Here is a 24666-nt window from a genome sequence, read left to right as displayed (position 1 = left end):
TTAAAGCAAGGTTTCCATTTCCTTTGATGGATACTGAATCAGGCCCTAAGGGCACCTATATATGAGCAGCAAGGCTACTCTGATATGCTGTAATTACAGTTCATTGGAGCAGACTCGATTAATCAAGTCTACTAGACTGTAGTAATTACCATGCTCCAGAAGCCTCCAGTGTCTTGTGTATCACCATCCTTACATTTAAAAATGCCAGTGGGCATGCTTTATCTAAAGTTCATTAAGCTTTAGATAAAAGCACCCCCACTGCCATTTTTAGGCATGGGGATGCTGATACACAAGATGCTCCGGGCACTTTAAATTAAAGCGGCTCTCGGAGCCACTCTAATTAAAATGTGCCCCCCCACCCAAGCACATGTATAAATGCCCTAAGTATTTCTCCAAACTCCAATATCAGCTAATAACACAGACAGTGCTCTATCATTATTTTTCAGTGTTTGAGAGGCAACAATTAGGAAACATCAGAAAGAACACAGTACAGCAGTGTATGTAAAAAACAGAAAAAAAATGTCTAGATTTTACATTTTCTGAACATGAAGGTAAACTTAAACTTTACTTTTCAAGGCTTGTTTTTTGATTTTTTTTTTTATAAAAAAAATGAGACAATATTTCAATTCATAAAATTGTTATAAAATATACAGATAATATGGAAAAGCTCAGTCCTGTTCCCAAAGAAGTCAGTAGCCTATTGGTTATTATTCCTGTAAGAGAAAGGTCAGTCTGAGAATGTGCCATGTTCCTAACTCCAAAACAAGTTTTATATAAAACAACAAAGATGACTAAAAAGTTAAAAGGTTGTTATACTCCAGGCCTTTGTGGTTTGTGTTTTATCAAAAACCATTTCTAGCCATGATGAAAAGATATATATATTTGCTTAGGTTTTCACAAAACTATATCAAAGAAAGATGTGTGTGAATTATGAGTTTGGTAAGATTTCCTTAAAATAGTTATTATCAGTTACATTATATCTTACATTGCAAAATGTACAGACACCCAGTCTTCTTTTTAAAAACATATACAGGTGAGCAAAAGGCCCTTTATGAAAGGTTATGTGATACCAAATTAAAAAACTTTAGAAATATAATCAAAATAATGGAAACTGATATATACTTTTGATAGTACATAATGCTCATACTGGTAAAACTGACAGCTGCATCTTTGGCATTGAAAATTCAGTACAACTTAAGTAAAATGTTGTTGCTTACATCTTAAAAAAACAAAAACAAAGACCAGAAAAACAGGACTGACCAAAATACGAAAATTGGGGAAATACTACTAAAGATTTATTTATTTATTTATTTTAGCAAGGATAGGTTAGGGACCCTGAATTACCTTCTCACTTTTAATGCATGATGTGGACTGCATGAATCCATTTAAAAATCAACTAAATTGTACCACATTGTTCGGAAAATTATATATAATATAATATAATATATATATTTTATATTTATTTAGAAGCTTTGAAATAGTACAGTAAACACTTTGCAACACGGTGTATAAACTACAGAATGTCTTTGATATTTTGTGGGTCTGCAGATTAACAACATTTTTATGACCCACAGGTGAAAAGAACATGATCACAATCTCTCTTGTAAAGTTGGAATATTTTGGGGAACACTTGATCACACAAAAATAATATAAAACAGTCAAGTTTAAAACAGTGATATTGCATTTATAATGCACATTTCTTTTATCTGTACGATTGGCTTCTTGTGGTGAATATAAACATCTAAAGGGCTCAGTGACATTTTGGAGAGAGAAAGATATATAGTGCTGTAAACAGGCACACACTGATCAGAGAGGCAAGAACAGTTGCCTCTGAAGTTTCTACAGTTCCATACATTTCAACTCATTTCTCAGGCCTGCTGAGAGCAATTAGGTCCTGTTGTTGGCCACGATGTCTCCAACAGCACACAAATCCTTCAGTTACTCAGAACTGGATGGCCAAGACAATGAAGTTGAAAAGTTAATGCTTTTTTGTTGGTCGACTTTTGTGCAAATCATGCTGCTTCAGGTAAGTCCTGTAGAATTGACTAGCATATCCTTTTCCGTGCTGTGGGAAAAAAGAAAGAAATTTCTGAGAAAAAAAAAAGTCATTCTCTAGCGCTACTATTTTTTAAAGGATTTCTTAATGGGTAGAGAAATGATACTTGTGACAAGCTGTTGCTTGGATTTCCCATTTTAGTAAAAAGTTTAATGTTGATTTACTGTTCAGAAAAGTCTTTCTGCGGTTGATATTCTGGAAAAAAAAGTCACATTTCACAGGCTGTTTTATTAACTGTCCAGTATCACAGCAAGTATTCCAATATGCCTTTAGAAAACCAGTATATGAATGAGGCAAAGAGTCACACTTGCAGGTTCAATATTACTGGTATTTCCAAGCCTATTTTTTCTAGTTCATCTTGTTATTTGAAGCAAGACCTAGACTCTCCAAAAGAATCAGAAGACAGTTTTCCTTCCCTTTTAAAGTGAACCATTATCCTCATTACCAACTGACCCTTTAGTCTGGTTTGACAGGGAGATGAAAAAACGATGCATTAGCGCTACAATTCAAATCCAAGCATTTACTGTCACGTTGGAAATTGAACTTGTATTACGTAAGTGAAGAAGGTCAATGCATTAGCAAACCTGTATCCTAATACACCAGCTGTGGTAGATATATTACCTCCAGACACTGGCTATTTTAACTGTAATTGGGAGCAAAGGTAACAAATGACTTATACTAGCATCCGGAGAAGACCCTAGCTTGGATTCTGATATCAGTCACATGGATGGAGCTAAGATAAGGAACTAGCTCATTTAACTGAAGTACTTTTTTGAAGTGTTTGATTATAAAATTCAGGCTTTATCCTAAACTCCAAATTGGCAAATTCAGATTTAAAGGAATAAAATGTCAACAGATTTATGGGCATGAATTGTAACAATTAAAATAAAAGGAACTTTTCCAACTCTATGATGATTTTACAGCTATAAATGACTTGTGTTTAGCCCTAATTTTCAGTCTCTTTAAAATAAATACACAAATGAGGTCCCCCTAGAACATGTTCACTAATAAATTAGTAAAGTATAAATCACAGTGAAGACAAATTATCTACATGGAAGGGTATTAGCATAGACATCATATGTTCATCCAATCTAGTCTGGCTAAATTGACAAGTATGGGGTACATGTGACATATATATGCCATGTGTACCCCAAAGTGGGCCATGGGTTTGTACGAGCTCCCATTGAATTTACTCACTGCAGTACTGGGACCTGAGATTGTGAAGATTCTGACCTGTTATCAGAACTGAAGTCAATGGGAAATATTTTGCATTTTTTTAAATTTAATTGTAAAGATATCCTTAATGTCCAATATAATCAAAAGAGATAAGAGGCTAAGGAGATAATCTTACAAAAAATATACATAAACAGTTGTGATAACAGGTCAGAATCTTCACAATCTCAGGTCCCAATAATGCACTGAGTAAATTCCATGGGAGCTCATACAAACCCATGGCCCTCATTTATTAAGTTCTGAACTTCCTTTTAATATTAACAAAAATAAAGGTCCTACAACAATAGCACTTAATGTGTGTGAGTTTGTGTGTGTTTGTGTCACTTTTATTCTATAAAGCTCTGTATAAACATTCAATTCTTATGTTTTTCATAATATCTTGGTAAAGACAGTCATTACAGGGTGCATCTACACATGCAATTAAAGCCCATAAATAAACTCCGGGGCTTCTTGCTCTGGAATTTATTGCTCCTAGGCACCATGTCTGAATGTCAGCCTGGGACCACAGCACATTGAACCAGGGAAGAGAAGCCCTGGCTGGCAGGGAGCCTGGGGGGTAGGCTTGCCAGCCCAGGGCTGCTCCCCCTGGCTCAACATGCTGCAGAGGGGCTGGCTGGAGCACAAGGGTGCTTCAGCATGGGGCTACTTGCAGCCTGCTTACTGAAGCACCCTCATGCCCCAGTCAGACAGGACAGTATTCTACATGTACACTGCTGCAGAGTATTTACAAGTACTATCTTTCTGTGAAAAGTAAATTAATTTACTTCAGCCTAACAGGGATGCGTCTGTAGATGTGCAATGTTTACAGAGCAGCTATTTAGTCTATTGTGCAGTAAACTTCTTGTGTAGACATGCTCACAGTGTCCCAGATTGAGAAAGCTATGGGTAGGACTGCATAAGCCAGAAACCTCTACAGGGTTTCCTGTTGTTCATTTCCTTTAGTTTGGGGTCTTGTAGAATATGTATGGAATGAAGCCTCCCAACCCTGCAGACCAACATGACAAGTTGGGTCAACTGGAATTGGTGACATTCTTTTGATCCTCTAAGATGCACAACAAAATCTATGTGTTTACCTTTAGGGGTATCTTAAACAATTAGAAGGATTTTGGTGTAGATGATTGGGTTGAGTTTTTACCTTTCCCCACGCCTATTAGTAATATGTTTAATTATTATTTTAATTGAGACAAGATAATCAATTAGTTCACTTTTAACTCTGAATAAAGACCTGCAATGTTTGGGCTCAGGAGATTCATATATCCCAGTTCTACCTGTTACGAAAAATTAAAGTTTTCTATTTGAAAAGGATTCTAAGTGATAGAAAATTGCTAGATTTCAAGGGTGAGGGAGCCCTACCCCTTTATCTTATTATTTTCCATAGATATCTGCACAGAAATCCCTGTGCAAAGCAATCTTTATGACCCTGTATTATTATCCTTGTTTTACAGATGAGTAATATGAGTCAGAGAGGTTAAATGGGAAGAAGGATGCTCACTCTTAAAGCAGAGAACAGGAAATCAAGAGATCTGGGGTCTAATTCCTGGCTCTGCTAGAAACTTTCCTTGTGAACGTGAGAAAAATCACTAAGCCTCTCTGTGTCACAATTTCTCCATCTGTAAAATGGGAATAGTATTGCTTACCTATCAAAACAGAGGTGCAGCAAGGCATAAATCACTATTCTCTTTATAATCCACTTTGAGATCCACAGATGGAAAGCACTACAGAAATGGAAAGTACCATAGTCAGTGAAAGAGCTGGCATAAGAACTAAAAAAAATCCTGACTCTCAGTCTTTATCTCAGAACACATTTCTTTTTTTTTTTAAATCATCATTTAACTATTTTGTACACTGTTTTTAACACTGAAACCTAGTATAGAGAAGAACTGTACATAGATCTACTGGGAAAGATTGGGAATGATGGGATGGCAGCTTTTTGCTACAGATATTGTTTTTAGAATTAGTAAAATTTAATAATGTTACTACCATATTAGGACAATGTGTTCAGCTCTTTAATGTGTCTAGGGGGAAAGGAGGATTAAATAATCAGCACAAATAGAAAGCAATTTAAAATTCTGATTTTTTCCTCATTAGCTTGCTTGCTAGTTTAGCTCAAACAGTGTTATGTATATCTAGCATATATTATTAGAGAGGTAGTTTTCTTTCTCCAAAGGTCTTATTCCCAGTAGGAAGGATTTTAAATGAATATAGGGTATTTACAATAGATTTCAATAATAAATTGGAAGCAGAGTACAGAAGGCATGTTAGGATTTATTCTTCCCTTGATATACATGTATAACCCTCCCATTAATGCTGCTGAGTTAGTTATAGGTAGGCACTGAGAGGAGAAGACACACAAAAGGGTAGCCGTGGATGAACAGAAGGAGAATAAATAAAGAGAAATAAAACTGAGATTAAAAATAGGAAAAAAAAAAAATTAAACATACAATATTTATACTTAATGCTTTTTATGACAGATATGTCAGGAAAATACAAACATATTTACCACAGTATCTTCTCTTCTATTCCTTTACCTTTTTGTATGTTATCATATACCCTGTTATATCCAAACTTAGGGCAAAACTATGGCTACATTAAGTGATCAAGAGATGGGAATGGCAACAAAACTTTTTTTTTTTTTAATCTTTGCAATCCCAAATGGGGACTGACCACACATCAAGTCTTTACACTTCTTTGAACAAGAGAGTATTCCTGTTGGGCCTTGCTAACTACCCCAAGCAACAAAGCGTGGAGTTGTGCTGATCCCCTTCACTTGCAAAAGGGAGTGCATGCTTTTATGAATATGGTTTCAGTCAAGCACATCCTATGGACCTGGAAGCTATAGCATAATGCCTGCTACTGCAGCATAACTCCATTTTAACAATGACATTGGAGGTACCTTAAAGATCTAACAGAGCAGTTAGACTATAAACTTTTCAGGGAAACAGCTATCTGAAATGCCATGCACACTAATTCAGCTGTAATACTGCTACTGTACTATGAAGAGGAGGAAGAGAAATATTTTTTCCCCCTTAAATCAGAAACAGCCATAGAAACAAAGGAATGAAAGCAGCACTATGCTTCCTATCTCCCTAATGTACAATTTACTGTGTCAGGACCAAATTCACTCCCACTTGGCACATCTACACAAGATGTTTACTGTGCAATAGACTAATTAGCTGCACAGTAAATGTCTCAGCATCTACAAATACACCCCTATTAGGTTGGAATAAACTAATTTATTCTGCAGCAGGATAAAATTTGTAAACACAAGTACTATTCTGCTGCAGAGGAGAAAAAAAAAACACTGCAGCACTGCATATGTAGATGTGACCCAGCCAGCCCCTTCAGAGCACACTGAGCTGGGGGGAGCAGCCCCAGGCTGGCAGGCTGACCCCCCACGTCCCCTGCCAGCTGGGGCTGCTCTGTCCTGGCTCAATGAGCAGACATGCACCTGTGAGCAATAAATTTCAGAGCAATAAGCACTGGAGTTGATTGGTGCGCATTGATAGGCATGTGTAGATGTGCCCACTGTAAAGTTTAGTACAAAAGGCTTTCACGCTGTTTACCCCACAACATACTAAATATGAGATCAGCAGAACCACATACACAGGGCACCATCCAATGTCCTAAGATTCTTGTCTCCAGACATGCCTACGTGAGTCACGCAGGCACAGAGGTGGTGGGTTGAGTATAGTTCAAGTACGGAGGTAGGTTTTTTGACCTTATCGCCCCCATGCCCTAAGCAGATAGTGCAGAGAATATATTCCAGTTCATGAAGCCCATAGTAGAGATAAACATACATGGAATCACATGGCAGACTTCTCTAAGCAGCTTTCCCAAATATGTAAGTCATAAGCAGGTAGAACAGATATCTCCCACAGTTCATTAAAAAAATAATATAAATGAGTCCTTTACCACATGTACATTTGGATTTTTAGCATTATTAGCTTACTTAAAATATGTTCATAAACTTTGCATTACTCTACATTGCAGATATAGTGGATGAAATTCTGCCCCTATTAAAACACCAATGACTTGAACAGTGAAAGGATTTAACCCAAGACGTTTGGGGAGGAGGGGAGAATGAATTACTCAGGTAAGTATTAATACAGCTTTCTGGCTCTGGTTTAAATACATTACCAACTGTAATTGTTTGCTGGAAATCTGATGCATGATTTAGCACATTCAGTATATTTCTTAGTGAACATATGTACTCATCCCAAACTCACCATCGCACATATCACCAATTGTTGCATTTGCAAGAGAGGTCAAGAAGTGAATTGAAATGAAGAGAAACCGACCATAACTCCCTTATGCTTTATAGTTGTATTTCTACATATGGGATGATATACAATCATAGGGGTAGAGCTCATGGATCTAGGATGCAAAATATTTCATTTCTAGACCCATTTTTTACCAGTTCCCTGAATAAAGGAGTACAGTACTTCAGTAAACCCAGTATCAACTCAGCATCTTTTGAAATAATTAGGTAATTTTTAAAATGTCATACTTTAAAGAGGAGGTTAAGTCGATACTGAGGATATTTTAGGAAAATGGCATTCAAGATATTCCAGATATTTCTTAATGAATTAATATAACTTATCTACTCCCCAAAACACATATTTGCATATATGAAGATATGATTTTCTCAAATATTCTATTCTCACTGATTAGTTTAGAGAGAGAATTTTTTTAAAGAGCTTAACAGACATTTTGTGTTTCATATAGACATATTTATAAGAGTACGTTTTCACTGATTAGTTGTCTTCAGAGTGCATAATTCATGCTTTCTTGTGCATTATTTTTAATTTGTATGGCAACAATTCATTGTAAAAAGGTTCAAAACATTTGAAAAAGGACACCAGGAAATTACCCATGTTCACAGGTATAAGAAAAAAGTAGCCAAATTCACCACTGATATAACTTCACTGAGGTCAGTGGAATAACCTCAGGGACCAATAAATTAGATACCTTTTACATACAGCCCTCACAACTGGTATATAGAGAAAACATCTTGGAATTGCTATAAAAAGGCATTCTCCAGATGCATATATTATGGGAAAAGGATCTGGCTAATTCCTCTAGTCATTTAGTTCTCACAACCAGTATTTGTGTCTACATGCACAGACAGGGTCAAGAAAGGGCTTCTCATCATCAACATGCCAATACAGTAAGAAGGCATAGTCCCTATTTTCTTGAGCATTACTACTGCAATTCTGCCTATTCTTGTAGATACCAAAGTGAGGACAGGTATGAGGAGACTGTTCTCCATGTATACTTATGCCCAGGTAAAAAATATCTCTAACTGAATACATTGGAAATGTAATTGGGTTGAAAAACTGTCCCTTCTATCCTGCATATGCCAAATATAAATATTGTTCTTTTCTAACAAAGCCCCTTGCCTTTTCAAAGTAAATAAAACAAAAATATCATTAAATGCTGTCCACTACTTTTGAGAGAATTATCCATATTCTGCAGTCAAAAACAATTGGTGGGGGGGAGGTTCCATAACATACCTAATTTAAAAAACCCCAGAAACTGTTCTTTCTTTCTGTCTCGCATAAGTACATATTAGATTTCATCTCCCAAATTCACTTGAATTCATTCAAGGGACACATGATATGTTACTGTGCAGTAGCATTGGTGAGCACTAACTGTGATGCAACACTACAGCACAGCAGTAACAAGCTACTGTGCAATAGCATCTGAAAAAAAAATGTTCAGGGATTCTACAGCACAGTCATTTAGTACTTCGTTATGCAAGTACTAAATGATTGCACAGTAACAACTGTACAGTCGGCTGCTCATGTGGACACGGCCTCTAGGTCCAAGGACAGTTATGATGAGCACCGACCACATAGATTTACAATCTTATGAAACTGACTGACTGTGATGATTCTACTTCAAACATCAAAAAGGAATGTGTCACCTGTGGACATGCAAATGGGTAGCTTTGCATTTGCTTTTTCATTTTGAACATAATGTAGAATTCTGCACCAGTGACTAAACAGATGATCAATTTGTTTTTAAGTTGTGCTGATCAAGTTTTGCACTGATATATACTCCATTAGCTGCATTAGCTTCAGTGCAGATTTTGACAATACATGTTTTAGAAATTTTGATTTTCTCTTGTATTATATGCTCTTGAAATTCCAGGGCCCCACTATTTAGAGAGATACACTTTTGCCATAGTGTGAGCATGTCTGTATGGAAAGTTGGACCATTTTAGCATAGAAGGTATCACTTCAAGACAATTTAGCAAGGCATAGATAATATCCATAGGCAAATCTTGACATTTTAATACCAAGTAATAGATAATATCCATATTGTTGCTGTGCTTCCAATTCTTTGTTTCTTTGGTGTTACTGTCTCCTTGTAAGACATATGCACTGCTCATCTTTGTGCAGAAAGGTGAATTACACCTGCTGTGAAAAACAAGTGGGATCACAATTTGGTAAACACTTGATTAAGTCGATCTCTAGTCAGTACTATACTGAAGTCTGTGTTTTTATTCTAATCATTGACTTCCATAGGGCATCAACACATGCATGAAGTTAATCACATGCTGAATAGGGGTGATTTGCTGAATCAAGGCTTGGTTGCTTGTTGTCATCAACATTCCGAAGTACATATGATACTTCTACATGTACTTTGTTTTCTCCACTAAATGCAACTGCCAAGAATAGCCTAGTGGCATAAAACATGTCAGATATGATTTATCTTCCCGTTGCCATTATTTACTATGGAAACGATGCCTTCCAGTTACTATTATTCAACGTAGAAAGTAGCCAGCTATACTATATAATGAACCAAGAAAAAAAACCTGAAAGCATTTTTTCCACAAAACATGATAAGCAGAAGCAAAAAGTAGTAGTGCAGGACCACATTATCTTTTCTCTGTAGTGCAAGAACCATATTATCTTCTGAAAACACTGCATGGTGCACACTACCACCACACTGCATTAGAAACCAACAGACTGCCATAGCTATCTCCATGCCACCAGCTTTCATCTTAAGTACCCCACTAGATCCATTGTCTACAGCTAAACTCAATTACAATCATATCTGCTGTATTCTCACTGGCAGGAAGTGAGATTAGCCACTCAAATGAACAGACTCATAGTTGGACCTCATTCTAACCTGCTACAATACCAAACCTCTTAGCAAGAACAACAGAATCCCTCTTGTTGACCCAGCTTGAATACCTTGGACACATCATTAATAACTTCCAACTCCTCCTGGTTAAGGATGACCATCTCAAGGTAGCCTTGGGGCACCAGCTGGTCCTACTTTACAAACAGTTCTCCAACCTCAAATGACATCTCTCCTAAAACAAATTACTTAGCCACTACTCTCACCAAGGCACCAGACCTTGCAGCAGACCTAGATGCCAGCTATATAACTCCTCATGAACACAGATCATATCATCACTAGACCAAACAACATGGATTATAACACCTGCGGGTCATTCACCTGTTCTTCTACTCACATCATATGCCATTAGCTGCTTACAATGCCCCTCTTCTGTGTACACTGGATGGGCAGGGCAAACCCTACGTGAAAGAATGAATGGAGACTGATTTGACATTGATTCCAAAAAAGACACAAAATCCTGTGGCAAAACTCTGGTCATTCCATTACCAAGTAGCCATTCCTAAACAACAAAACTATGCATCAGAATGAATTATCACAAACAAGATAGAGCACAGAGACACCAGAGCACAGGTGGCAGAAAATTTTTCAAGGAGGAAAAAAACCCACCCCCTGTCTGACCTCACCCTTCTGGTGCTCAAAAAAAATTACAAAACATCTTCAAAAGATGAGTGTGGGAACACACATTCAGCAGTCTATTGGACATTAAGAACCAGGGGCTTAACATAGAAAATGACTTCACGGTCTGTTATATTTACCTGATACTCGCTAATCTCTGTACTTCACAAGTGATAACAACTATTCTGAACAGTCTTGTTCTTCCAATTATGAGATTTGTCTACATGTCTCTTGTCTGTCGGTTATTTGATAATTGCTTGGATATCTCCTGCTTTTATTTCCATATGAACTTTTATATAAGCCGTTCTTCCTTCTGCAGCTTTCTCTCTGCAGTTGGTACAATAAAATATCAACCACAAATATCCTTGCTTCTTGAAAACTTTAAAACTAATTTGAACACAAGATTGAAGACCAAGGAATCATTCAAATGTGTTAATTATCCTCATCAGAGATTCCAGAGTCTTTCCCCTTACCTGAACTACCTTTTATATCCCTGACATACCTCAGCAAGTTAACTGCTTTGTTAACCTTTTGCAGACAAGGTACTTCGGGTGAATCTGATATCTTTTATTAGACCAACTTAAACAGTTGGTCTAATATTTAAGTTGGTCTAATAAAAGATATCAGATTCACCCAAAGAATGTTGTCTGCCTACGCCCTTAGACCAACACGGCTACAACCTACACCCTTGTTAACCTTTTTGATCTCTTCAACCCATCTGCCTCTCTCTCAGCAGTACCCCCTCCCCCATTCTTTCCTCCTCCTTTCCCTTTTGTATTTAAATGGCTCTGTTCTTCTCTCGTCTAGCAGCTCTCTTCTCTGGAAGACTCTTCATAGCATCTGATGATATAGGCTATAGCCTACAAAAGCTTATGCCTTTCCGAACGAATTAAAGGTGCTACTCTGCCTTGCCTTCTGCCTGAAAACACCAAAGGTAATATACTTAACAGCACTATCAGAACTGGAAAGAGTAACAGACAAATTCAGAGGGGAATGGCCAATATAATCATTGGAGTGGCCAATATAATCATATATTGTGCTGAGACTTATTCCTAAAACTTTCCTGAAACACAGGTGGTACATCCAGCATTGAACACCTCTAGTGAAGATAATTTCAAGACCATTGGCTAGCTGCTCCACTGCCTTGGTGTCCTAATGGGCATGTCCCCATTAGCAGAAACATTTCCCTGAGCACAAAAAACAGCAGCACAATGAGTGTTGCTGTTACTTGTCCCCAGGGGACACCTGTGCCATGCGCACTCTGGCATATGGCACATTGCCCCAGGTGGGGTATGGGAGGCTGGGGCCAGCAACTGTGCTGGCCCCAGAAGCCTTACCTGGGATCCTGGGGGCCTCCAGGAGCTGCAGCTATGGTGATCCTGCAACAGGGAGCCTAGCTGGTAGCCAGAGCATGACTACTGCCAGCCAGGCTCTGGTTTTGAGTGATGCGCACAGATGCCATGTGTGCTGTCCTGCTTTTTTAGGGGTGGGTTTTTTTTGACCCTGGGATCTCCCGGAGTCAAAATCCTGCCCCATGCAGCCAGTTAGCAGTATGAGGAATGCCTGAACGTGTGGCATGTGCAGTTCTGCAGACAGATTTGCAGCGCCACATACCACACTTTTGTGTTCGCCTGGATGCGCACAATGAAGCAGAAATAGGGAAGATTTACACCTTATAAACTAAGTAATTCAGAGATGTGTAAGCTTTCATACACAGCAGCTTACTTATCAGATGCTGAGAAGGAACTACAGAAGCCAGGGCTTTTAACCAGAAAGAGTAGGATGAATGGAGGAAAGAAAGGGGCACTGCCTCATTTACATACTTCCTGCTTCATTCTGAACCTCTGATCCTTCTGCTGTGATTACTGACTAATGTCAAGGTCTAATAACTTTCCTTTTTATAACAGCAGAAATAGCTATCCAGCCACATCCTTAGTTTTCCTTCTTCTAAATTTATTAACCCCCATTCTCCTACTCTTCCTTTCATATATTTTATTTTCAACATCATTCAAAATGTTCTTGAAATCTAACAGTATCTCTCTATTAGGATGAGGAACCTGAAACTGAGCACATGAGTTTGAGGGTTAAGCAATGCCGAGAACATTAAAATAAATTAGCTTGCTTATTCTTACATCCAATAACATGTAATTTACCATGGCACGGCTGGTTTATCATTTATTATACTGCCAGATGACTTTCTGGGGTATTATATAATCCCACTGGTATTAATTCATTTTACATTTGAAGCAATTCAGATTTATTTTTAGTAACTAATATACAATCAGATTTAGCTGGTCCCTCCAATTTATCAAAATTACACTGTATTTAACTGTGTGTCACCAAGTATTGGAAATGCTTTCCAGACTTCTGTTATTCAAAAATACGATTAGCATGTATCTTCTGAATGAATAACAAGTCAGACTGAATCTAAAGATATTACTGAACACCTGTTCACAATGTGGTATTAGATCACCATAAAATAATTACTATTTGTATTTGTGAGCAAGATATTTAAAAACTTTTTCCCCTTCTTGCACCTAAAGATATATACAGGCATATTAATATGACATGTGAGGACAAATTTAATAACATATAAATGTGATATGAAAGCACAACCAAGTAACTAAACACCTAAAGATTTTGTTCCTGATGGTAATTTAAATGCAAAAGTTTAGCCACAATTATTTGTACCTTCAATTTTTGGATGCAGGAGGGAGTACTGAACTGAAACACTGTTTAACATCAGCCCCTTTTTATCTAGTCTATGTTTATTTGTTGCTAGGCCCTCCTCCTCATCCTTGTTTTTGATGGACTGCAATTTTAGGACTTATACTTCAGTATATGCATATGGAACTGGATATCTATAATTCATATTATCCCTATTACTATCTATGAAAACAACATGTAGAACACAGCTGAAATTGCTGGACCAATTTCTGGAACCGACATGCTGAATGGCACATTGAATCTGAACTCTACATATTATATACTCAAATAGTATATTTGCATATAAAACAATTAAGTGTGTATGTGCACACAAATACAGTGTTTACTGTTGCAACAAATCAATCATGCACACAAATTTTTACGTAGAATTTAGGAAATAAATTGTGAAGATTTGCTTCACCCTGTCCATGATAGTTTCTTCAAGGAATAAAGACTGATATCCTCTCAAAGAAATAAATCGAATTATTTTAGATTGCTTACCATTCATCATACTATTTTACTCTTTATACTTAAAGATTGACTGTTTTATTAGTTCTTCCAGCAGTTTACAAGGTTCTGAAATTAAACTTAATGGTCTAACTGCATGGGTCTTCCATTTCCAAATTTCTAAACTAGATAGTAAGGGCAGAATCATATTTCATTTTCACATCCAAATGATAATTATGCAACTACATAATTGCCCTTTTGGGTCCTCATGTACAGTTTGTGATCTTATTCCATGCACAGCAGACTGTTAGTAGCCACACAATTACTAAGCACTGGACTGTGCTGTGGGTAGGCAGGCATGCTTCTCTATATGCATACACCAAAGTGTAAGGCCCAAACTTGTAGCCCAGCAAAAACAATGAAAAGGGGCAGGGCCCAGAAACAAATCCCACTGGTAGCAGGAATCACTACACATATTTAGTAGCTGATGTGAGAACAGGACCGAAGCACAATCTATGCATTAGAAGCCTTATCAGTTAACACTTGGCTAGCAACAGAAGTTACACACAAACTGGTTTAAAGTGATCTGAAACTGGTTTAAACCTGTAACAGAACAGACATTCAGTGCACATAAACCAGTTTCAAAATGGTCAAAACCAGTCTGAGATAAATCTGGTTGAATGTAGTATAAGACTTAACTGATTTGGCTCAAACCAGTTTATGCAATGTCTGTCCTAAACCCCTTGCTGGTTTAGGATAAACCAGACACCCCCAGCATCCCTGCATGCTCTCTGGGCTATGCAGGACTCTGCTCCACAGCAGGGCTGGCCCCTCCTCTCTGCTGTCCAGCCAGAGCAGGGGTGGGCCATGGCCAGACACTGGCCTGCCATGGCCCCTGAAGCAAATACTTCCCTCTGTCCCCTCTCTCTCCCACTGGCAAATCCTGAGGACTGCCAGCCTCAGTTGCACCTCCATGGCTTTCCTGCAGCCAGGCAGGGATAGTTAATTCTTCCCTCTGTCCAAATTGCCTGCAGCCAGGGAAGGGATTAATTCCACAGGGTAGAGAGGCAAGACCTGCATCTGTGAGCCCAGAGCTAAGACCTGCAGGACCAGACTGAGAGGTGGGAAGTGTTGGCAAAAACTTGACAATAGTCACATGTATGTGCTGGATATGAAGTTAAGGGAAGCTGCAGACAGCATCTAGCTAGAAGTTGCAGACCAAAGAATGCAGAGAGCTACATTTCCACTATAAAGCACAACCTGTAAAACCTAAACAAAACCTTTCTGAATGCCTGGCTGTAAGGAAACACTCTGCTTTCAGGATTAGTAAGACTTATGCAAGACTCTCTTGTCTTCCTGCTTTACATTTTAAGTTAAACTAAGTTGTGTATTCTGCATTTTCCTCGGCTGATCTTAAATTAGGCAAAGATTTTTGTTAGTTACCTGTTGTATGCTTTAAAAATTGATGTGTTCAATACATGCTTTCTTTAGAAAGAGGACTTTTTTTTCCATCCCCACTCATCAGTCTGGCAGCAGCTCCCACACCTCTCCCCACCTCCCTCAGGTGGATGGCTGGCATCCCATGTGTCATGCTAGAGCTGGCTGGTGCCTGGCCACACCCCCTCTGCTCCAACAGGGAGGGATGAGAGCCTTGGAGGGCATCTCTCTTCCCTCCCCTTTGGTAGTAGCTGGCAGGCATGCTCTAGCACCCCCCAGCTTTTGGCTTGAGCCACTGCAGGCACATGCCTGTATTTCCTGATTTAACAGAGAATGTCTGTCCAGTTATTAATCAGTTTAAGCTGCGCAGTTTAGACTAACATGCAAAGAGTGAATCAATTCAAGCTCAGGCTTTTTGAATGTCTGTCCCTAGCCTAGAAATTCAGTGCACATAAACCAGTTTTAAAATAGCTAAAACTGGTTTAAGATAAACCTGGTTGAATGTAGTATCAGCCATAACTGATTTAGGTCAAACAAGTTTATTAAACTTCCATCCTAGCCCCCTTCCTAGATCAAGTTAAATCACAGTCCCCAGAATCCCAGCATGCTTTGCAGCCCTCAGCTAATCTGTCCTGTCTGGTCCAGAGAGTAGGGCTGGCCCCAGTCCTCTGCTCCATAGCTGGAGCAGTGAGGGCTGACTGACAAGAGAGTGGTGGGGGGACAAGCTGGGCTGGGGATGTAGCCCAGTGTACTGCTCTCCACCAGGTAAACCCTGGCTTGGGGCTGAGGTCAGGAAGAGGATTAAAAACTACTTCCCCCACTCAAACTTACTGCTGGCTGCAACTGTGGACTACAGTCCCAGAGGCTTCTAGAAGTAGGAAGAGGAAGTGATAAGCAACCCTACAGAGTCTTAGTGCTGTAATTCTGGACTGCAAATCAGAGACCGCAGGGGCAGCAGGACAAGGAAGTGAACGCACAGCCAGAGAGCCATGCTCTAGTGCCCCTGGCTTCTGGCCTGAGCCACTGAAGTCATGTGGCTGCACTTCCTGAATCAAAGGTAAATGTCTGTTCACTTGTATTTCAATTTAATCTGTGCATCTTAGACTAACCTGCAAAGACTGAGTTGATTGAGCTTCGGACTTTTTGACCATCTGTACCTAGCCTAGAGCACTGAAGAAAAAAAGTGGTATTATGTAAATGTAGAGATGTTGTTCATCCCAGGCACTTTAGTATTTTTTGTTTCCTAATGATCTGGTACAGTCTTTAAAAAGGATGCCCCCCTTCCCCTTTTCAGTACAAAATGAGGGAAGAGGAGGAAGAAATTTGTAGAGAGACAAGCAGGAATAGAAATCACAATATATGTAAGATAAACAGATATAGATATAGTTCCAATATCAAATACCATTTATGGGCAAAAGTTTTAAATGTCCCTAAATAATAAAGGAGCCTAAGCTGCATTGCCTTTCAATGAGACTGAGGCTCCTAAATGACTAAATTCACCTAAATGCTTTTGAAATTTAAGCCAAGCGCTAATAGTTACAGCATCTGCAGAATGACTGGCAATAGCTTAAGCAGATTTTCTGGTAGTTTCTTTAGTTTTCCAATGTTAGCGCTCTAGTAGGTGACATTCTATTTGACATTACTTAACCACTGTCATAAAATGGTGTGGGGGAGTGTCATGTTGATGTCTTTCAAAGAGATGTAAAAGCAAGTATCTAACAATTTGACATAAAAAAAATTCATGGTCCCATTCTTAAGCATAACTGGTCAGGAAACCTAGTGAAATGCAAGTTCAGTGATAACATTTTATGATATAAAAGATCCCTCTCTAAATGTAGACAGCTTGTGTTGTTATTTTCTGTTTCACACCATGTTACTATATCTTGTTGATATTAGAAGCATTTCACCCCAGAAGCAGGTGTATTTCAGTAGTTTACAAAATGTTCCCTATGTTTAGCAGGATAATAAATAGGCTTCAGTCAGTGGGGGAAATGGTTCATGTCAAGCTGAAATGAACAAAATTCACATAAATTCTATTTTCCTGTGGTGCTGTTTAATTTAACCCCTTTTTTCTTTAAATTTCAGTCAGTTTCAGAATAGTAAATATCTGTTTTTAAAACATACAAAAATATTTCAGAAATGCAAGGTGAAGTGTTTCAGTATCCCTAAATAAAAAAACATTGTGTTTTGAAAATACTTGAATGAAATATTTAACTGTTTTTTTAAATTTTCCTGCCCACTCCCCTGTCAAAACTGTTTGCTGTATTTTAATAAGTATATATCTCATATATAATTTCTGTCCTCTCAAATCGGCATTTTTCACTGAATTTAGCATTTGATGAAAAAAAAAGTGTCCCTGGATCTACATACTATGAAGACTGCATACAGATCTTTAAGAACCTTCTGTATGAAGGATGCTATATAAATACATTGTGGTGGTATTAGATTATTCTCATTCCCTACCATTTTATAATACATGTTATAATGGACTTCTGTCTACATCACCTAACTATAGCAAGTAATACTTTTGAATTTGAAGTGGAAAACAGAATATTTGTCTCCTATTTTTCTTCATGTTAACAAAACGAAAATCAATCACAAATAACATGATTCAAGGGTGAATAGTTATTGAGCAATATTAAAATTAAGTAATCGCCATATTTCCTAAATTGTTTCTTCCTAATTGTGCCTTGCAAATCATCTATTTCTTCTCTGTTATTACAATAAGTACCCTGTTAGCATTCTTCCCTTTGAGTGATGGCTGCAAGAGGAATGTGTTCACAGAAAGAATACAAAACAGTGAAGAATAGAACATAAAAAAAACTCTTTCATAAGTTACGCAGTTATCAATGAACAATGAATCACTACAAGTTATTTATGCAAGGTCACACAGTACCTGCAGTGAACGAAACTATACATACCCTCACACTCACCTAATTATGTATTCATTTTACTACCTAGTTTTATTTTTATTTAGAAATGTAGCAAAAATTTCTTTTCATGGACCACAACGCATCTGGGTGGATAAATTTGAATTTTATCATTTTTGCTTCTTACCAATTTAGGAATAACAAAATAAGAGTTCCTAAAATTGATTGGTAGAAATAGTGGTAGAAAAGGACAAAAACACAAATAGATGTGTAGAGACTAAATCCCGCCTTTCTGATCTAGTGTCCATTTTCTTCTGTGCACCTGTATATGCAAATGATTAACTCTCAGTCATATGGATAAATATGTGCATGGGGCAGATATCCACTGAATTTACTGGGGACTTCCTACTAACATAACCTGTTCACTCAGATTAGATTAGATTACAGGATCAAGGACAGCAATTTTAATAGATTTTTGCATGCAATATTACAAAGTTTACACATTGATAATCCACTTGCACATGCAAATAGGATTTTACGCATATGCATTCTTTATTTAGACACACAACTGATGCTTATTAAACTTTTAATGAAGATGTTTTTGAAGCTACCTTTAAACAAATTTCAAGCTCAGGGTCACTGTTTGTAAGTAGGAATACAAATACACATACATTTTTAATAAGTTTGCGAGCCTAGGTTTCCAGTACATAAAAACAGTGTATTTGCATGAGATATTTAAAAGAAAAAAAGAAAAAGAAAATCAACAGTTAAAGGCCAAATTAACTTTTTAAAAAAGATATACGATTTGTTTATGCAATTATAAAAGAGAAAACACAGAGGTGGTAAAATGACTAGATTAGCTACAACAGTGGTTCTTAACGTTTTTAGACTCAAGGCACCCTTGGACAGAATAGAGAGACCCTTCAGAAAATGTAAGTTTTTAGTTTTTACTCAAATTTGAACTACAAAAAAAATAAAGAAATTCTTATGTTGAAAGGAACTCAGAGACACAACAGGTCAGAATGTTTTATCTATATGGATTACTATTTGAAATCTCTAGGTTTATCTTACAAATCATGTTTGCACACCTAACAGTGCTAGCTAGCATTGTGTGGCAAGCTCAATTGCCGAGTTAAAGGGATTGTGGATTCTCCACCCTTGGAAGTGTTTAGGATCAGGTTAGACAGACAGTTGGCCAGGACAACTTAGGCCAGGGCTCTCCAAATTCTGCATGGCTGGGGGCTGTAGCAGTTTGAAACTAGCTCTTAGTGGGTGATCTACATGTGAAATAAATGTAACTGAATAAACTCTGGTGCATTTTGCACCAGATTTTATTGTTCCCAGGTGCAAGATTTAAGCATGTGCCCAGGACTACAGCATATCGAACTGAGACAGAATAGTCCTGGCTGGCAGGGGACTCTGGAGGTCAGCCTACCAGCCTGGGGTTGCTCTGACCCAGCTCAATGTGCTGTGGAGGGGCTTGATGGCAAGCAGCCCCCACAATGAAGCACCCTCATGCCTCATCCAGTCCCAGTCATTGTCTACATGATTTGCAGCACACTAAATAATGCTGCTATAAGACAGTACTTGTGTTGGCAACTTCACAGTAAACGTCTCATGTAGATGCACCCAGTAGAGCTATAATGTGCCACTAAAGTAGTATTTAGAAAGCCTAAATACAGTACTTTTTTATACAGGGTATGTCTGCTAGAAGACATTACCCAAAATTCTTATTTTGAAGTACTGTGAATGTATGTTTGGAAAGAGAAAAATGAAGCTTTGGAAACTGTTAGTATCAAGGATGGAATTTGTTTTCTTCTAGAAAAATAAGATAAGTGTACAGTATTCTGAATTCTTTATACCTTTGTTACTAGCTCACCCTGTCTATAAGACAGCAGCCCATTCACTCCACTGTCAAACCTGTCCGAAAATCACACCTCTCAGATGACAACTATCATCACAAATCCATTTTACAAAAAAGTGTGGAGTGCAAATGCTTATTACGGGTGAAAATTTTATTTCCAGGTTAACCTGTGCATCTTGTGCCAGAGTCCCTTCACTTGCAATGCTGCAATATCCTCAGGCCAGATCCTTCCCCATTACCACAGAGCAGGAATATCAAACATGATGAGGCCCATGGGCTACTGGAGCCTAGGGAAGTTGATGACATGGCCCAGGGGGTGATGAGGGGGAAAGGGTGTGTCCTGTTGCAGAATATGTGGCCCTCTTGCTCTGGTGGACATGGCCCTCTGCAGCAGGAGGGTGAGTGAGGGTTGTGTTGATACAGTGCCTCATACCCTGTAGCCACTTGGCTCGTCACCAAAATTGCAGTGCCCCTGATGTGACAAATGGCCACTTGAAACATAGCCACTTGCCCTACCACTGCTGGCCCTGCTGCTGTTGCCTGGTATGCCATGCTGAATCCCACCCCATCCCCCTTATGCTTGGCCCTGGGCCTTGAGCTGTGTCTGGCTCATGAGGAGCATCATGGTCTGGATCCAGCTCAGGACACACGGTGATTTTAAACACCCCGCCATAGAATAATCTAGGAAAAGACATTCTTTTTCAGTGGCAGTATCCAGATTTACTTTAGTATAAGTGATGTATTTTGCATTGGGTAACCTGGAGAAACAGCATTAGGAGCAGGACCTAGAATCAAAGACTCCCTCCAGGTATAATACCCAGCTAACTGGACCACAGAAGTAGGCTCCATCTGACTTGCCCTCTTCTGCTCCTTAAATCTAGGCTGCTTGGTGACCTAGTTTCAACAGATGGTATAGAGGAGGTGGAGTCCTGTCTAGCTGATGACCTACTGGTTAGGGCACTACCCCAGGAACTTGGTTCGCACCCTTTAAAGTGTCGGGTAAACAAAGCCTTAGTGTATGTTACTGCTACCTAGCATTGCTAGTGACCATACTGTACTTGTCTCCCTTATGGCTGTCTATTTGATCATATATATTGATCTCAAAAGCATTGTAGGAATGAAAGTATAAAAGAAAGACTTAACATTCATTTCCATGACCCAGAAGAAATACAAGCTTGTTAAAAAAAGAGTTATAAAGGAATTTTAAATGTAATGGTCATATTCTGAGCCGCTCTGAATCAGCATAGCTCCACTAGACTCAGGGAGCTACTTCACTTTACACCTTCTGAATAATCATTGTTTTAGAAATTAGTTTACCTTCTTAAGGGCTACAACAGTTTCATATAATAAGTGGTATGACCAACACCCAATACAAATAGGGCCTGATCTTTATTGGAAACTTGGCACTACAGTAATAATAATAGTAACAAAAATATGACCAACTAGTAGCAGAGCAGAAAAGGAGCGCTACACTTCACTTAAACAAATTTACAGTGCTAAGAAAAATGCATTTTTTCCTCATAAATATGCATTTGGTTGATGAATTTGCTTTGGCCACATTCAGTGTCTTGTTTCTGTTTTTATTTCTATTAAATAATCAATTAAGTGATTTGAAGATATAGTGATCTGCTCCTGGTTTTCCATTAGGAAAAAACAAACTAAGATAAATTTACATGAACATAGGAATTGCTATATTGAAAAAGTGTCATAGTTTACCTGGGGAGGCTAACAGTGCAAGAATCTTTGCTAGATGCTCACAGAGGATGTTTCTTTTAAGCCATTTGAAATATATGGATTTACATCCTTTATACATTTTAACTGTAATTGCTGATAGTCTCAGTTATTCAAATAATCATCTGATTCTTTTTTTTTAAATACACTCCTATGTCCCAGTTTAAATTATATCCTATGCCAATAATTATTATTTATGTCACAGATATTTCTTTTTAAATTGCATCACAAGTATTCCTATTTTAAAATTGGCTGTTTCTGTTGTCCCCTGATTCTTATGTTATAATAAATAGTAAATGGGAACATATACTTTATATTTGTAGTGTCTTCCTTTATATGAAGCAGATTCAGAGGGGTGCAGCAATGCAGTTGTACTTCCCCCCCTTCTATCCCCATTCTCTTCATCTAAATCTGGAGCTCTATGCAACCTCTCCTTGTAGCTGGAGCTACTAAGCCAGAATGGGACACAAGGTGCTAGGGGGTCAGCACAAGCCTGCCATCACTGCCATTGTCCCTTGCTGAGCCAAGCATGGGGGAGGTCCCAGACTCTCTCCTGGCCCACTCCAGCTATAGGTTGATGCTTCATGGGGTGCCAGGCTTAGCAGGGGATGGTGACAGCAGTAGTCACACTGCTATACATTGCTGCTCCCCCACCATGTCCCCCTCTCACCAGGAACAGGAGCTGGGAGGAGGAACCCGCCTGCCACCACTGCTGTCTAGTGACACAGGTACAGAAGCAGCCCAAGAGCCAATCCTGCCCTGCTCCAGCTGAGGGCTGCAGGGAGCAGCTGCACAGGGTGCTGGGCTCAGCCAGACACAGCAAAAGCAGAGGGTGGGTTCTTCCTTCCAACACCTGCTCCCTACAGCAGAGGATGTGGGAAAAGAGAGAGGAGAGGAATGAGCAGGGGTCCCATCCCCTCCCTTCATGTACCTGCTCCTTACCCTATCTTCCAATGTTGCCTGCTGGTCTGGAGGTTCCCAGCACACCTTGCCCCCATCAAGGTCTGAGGGACAGTGTGCCACATCCCTCTTTACTAAATCCTAGATCTGCCCATATCTGTTAACCTGTATTCCTCATGTTCCCTCTTATATCTTCTCTTAATTAATTAATGCTAACCATTTTGGTTCTTTTTTTCCACAGAAGTATTGTATGCCTCTGATTGTTAGGCTGTATCTATTTTTTTTCCAGATCCAGTGACCAATAGATGAACACAGAGATATACATAATGGTATTACAAATTTTCAAACACATTTTCTATTTCATTCTTTTTACAAAGTAGTATTTTGTTTGTTATTCTGACTAGCACAGTACATTAGCCAGACACTTTTCATTAAACTGTTCACAGTGATAGTAAGTGTTTTTCCTCAGTGGTATGAGCTATTTTATAATACCTAAAGGTACATGAATAGTTCAAATTACTCCTTACAGAATGCATTTCCTTTCTACTCTCCTAGCTTTTTAAAGTCACTCTGAAGCTCTTCATAGTCCACTACAGTTTTGACTGAGTTAAATAGTTTTCTATTATCTACAATTTTTCTCTCGCCATTTTTATCCCCTTTTTCACACCGTTAAGAAATACCAAACAGTATGGGTCCCAGCCTAGACCCCTACAGAGCCCCCTGTTAATGTTTTGCTGAAGCTGAAAACATTCCATTTATCCTGAGTATTTTTTCTCTGTCTCTTAGATTGCTTCTAATGTTTCACATTATTTCTGATTTTTTAAAAAACACTTCATAAAGTGTTTCACAAATAGTACTAAAGTAACCATACAGAGTCATAGGGTGAGAGGTAAAATAATCTCTATCAGTTTTTACTCACCCTTAAAAATTCTAATTTTCCATGACAGATGGACAGTTTGTTCCTATTACCGCCATTATTTTATATTATTCTGTCATCCTCATTTCAATCATTTGCTTTAGAACTGGCTCACTGGGCTCTATTTCCAAGTTCACACGTCTCTTCTTAATTGCAAGTACAACTGCAGCCACCCACTACAATGGCCATTATAAATTCCACATTTCATTTTTAACTTTTTCTAAGAATATAGGCTGCTTGCAGATGTTAAAAAAAAATGAACAAAAAAACCCATGCTTTACCTGAAGCAGCAGTGCGTTACTTTGACCCGGCTCTGCAGATTCAATCAGCTATTAGATAAAAACACCCAAAAGGCCCCACTAAAGCACCTGATCTATACAGACATTGGGCGAGCTGGGTCCAACTAATGCAATGCCTCTCCTGGACATGTCCTGGGCTCCTGGAATGGGGGTGCGTGGAGTTTAGAACAGATCACTGTTTTTTGTTTTATTTTCAACATTTGCAAGCAGCTGTAGAGAGTCTTAATACCATGTTTCTATTTACTATTGCCTTTTTTTCCCCAGAACCTCATATTTTCAAAACCCAGCATCAAATATTTACCTGAAAAAAGCTGGTCTGCAAGCAGGTATCTCCCTAATGCTCTCTCCATTAAAGACTGATGCGGAAAAAAAAACAAAACAAAACATTCAGCTTCTCTTCAGTGTGCTTATTCTTACTAATTGTGGCTCGAGAGATTCAC

At 38.5% G+C, this 24666-nt stretch overlaps 1 long non-coding RNA gene across 1 annotated transcript; it reads right to left on the bottom strand.

Annotated features, from left to right (window-relative positions):
* Nucleotides 1-435: 435 nt before the first annotated feature.
* On the bottom strand, nt 436-24654 carry LOC109301155. The gene is made up of 2 exons (XR_002098447.1): nt 24528-24654; nt 436-2065 (listed from the first exon to the last, which is right to left on the bottom strand). It is a non-coding gene; the product is annotated as an uncharacterized LOC109301155 (long non-coding RNA).
* Between the last annotated feature and the right edge of the window lie 12 nt (nt 24655-24666).

Source organism: Gavialis gangeticus, unplaced genomic scaffold, assembly GCF_001723915.1.
Source record: "Gavialis gangeticus isolate Ggan-Ray unplaced genomic scaffold, GavGan_comp1, whole genome shotgun sequence".
NCBI classification, from domain to species: domain Eukaryota; kingdom Metazoa; phylum Chordata; order Crocodylia; family Gavialidae; genus Gavialis; species Gavialis gangeticus.
This window is presented reverse-complemented; position numbering and strand designations above follow the sequence as displayed.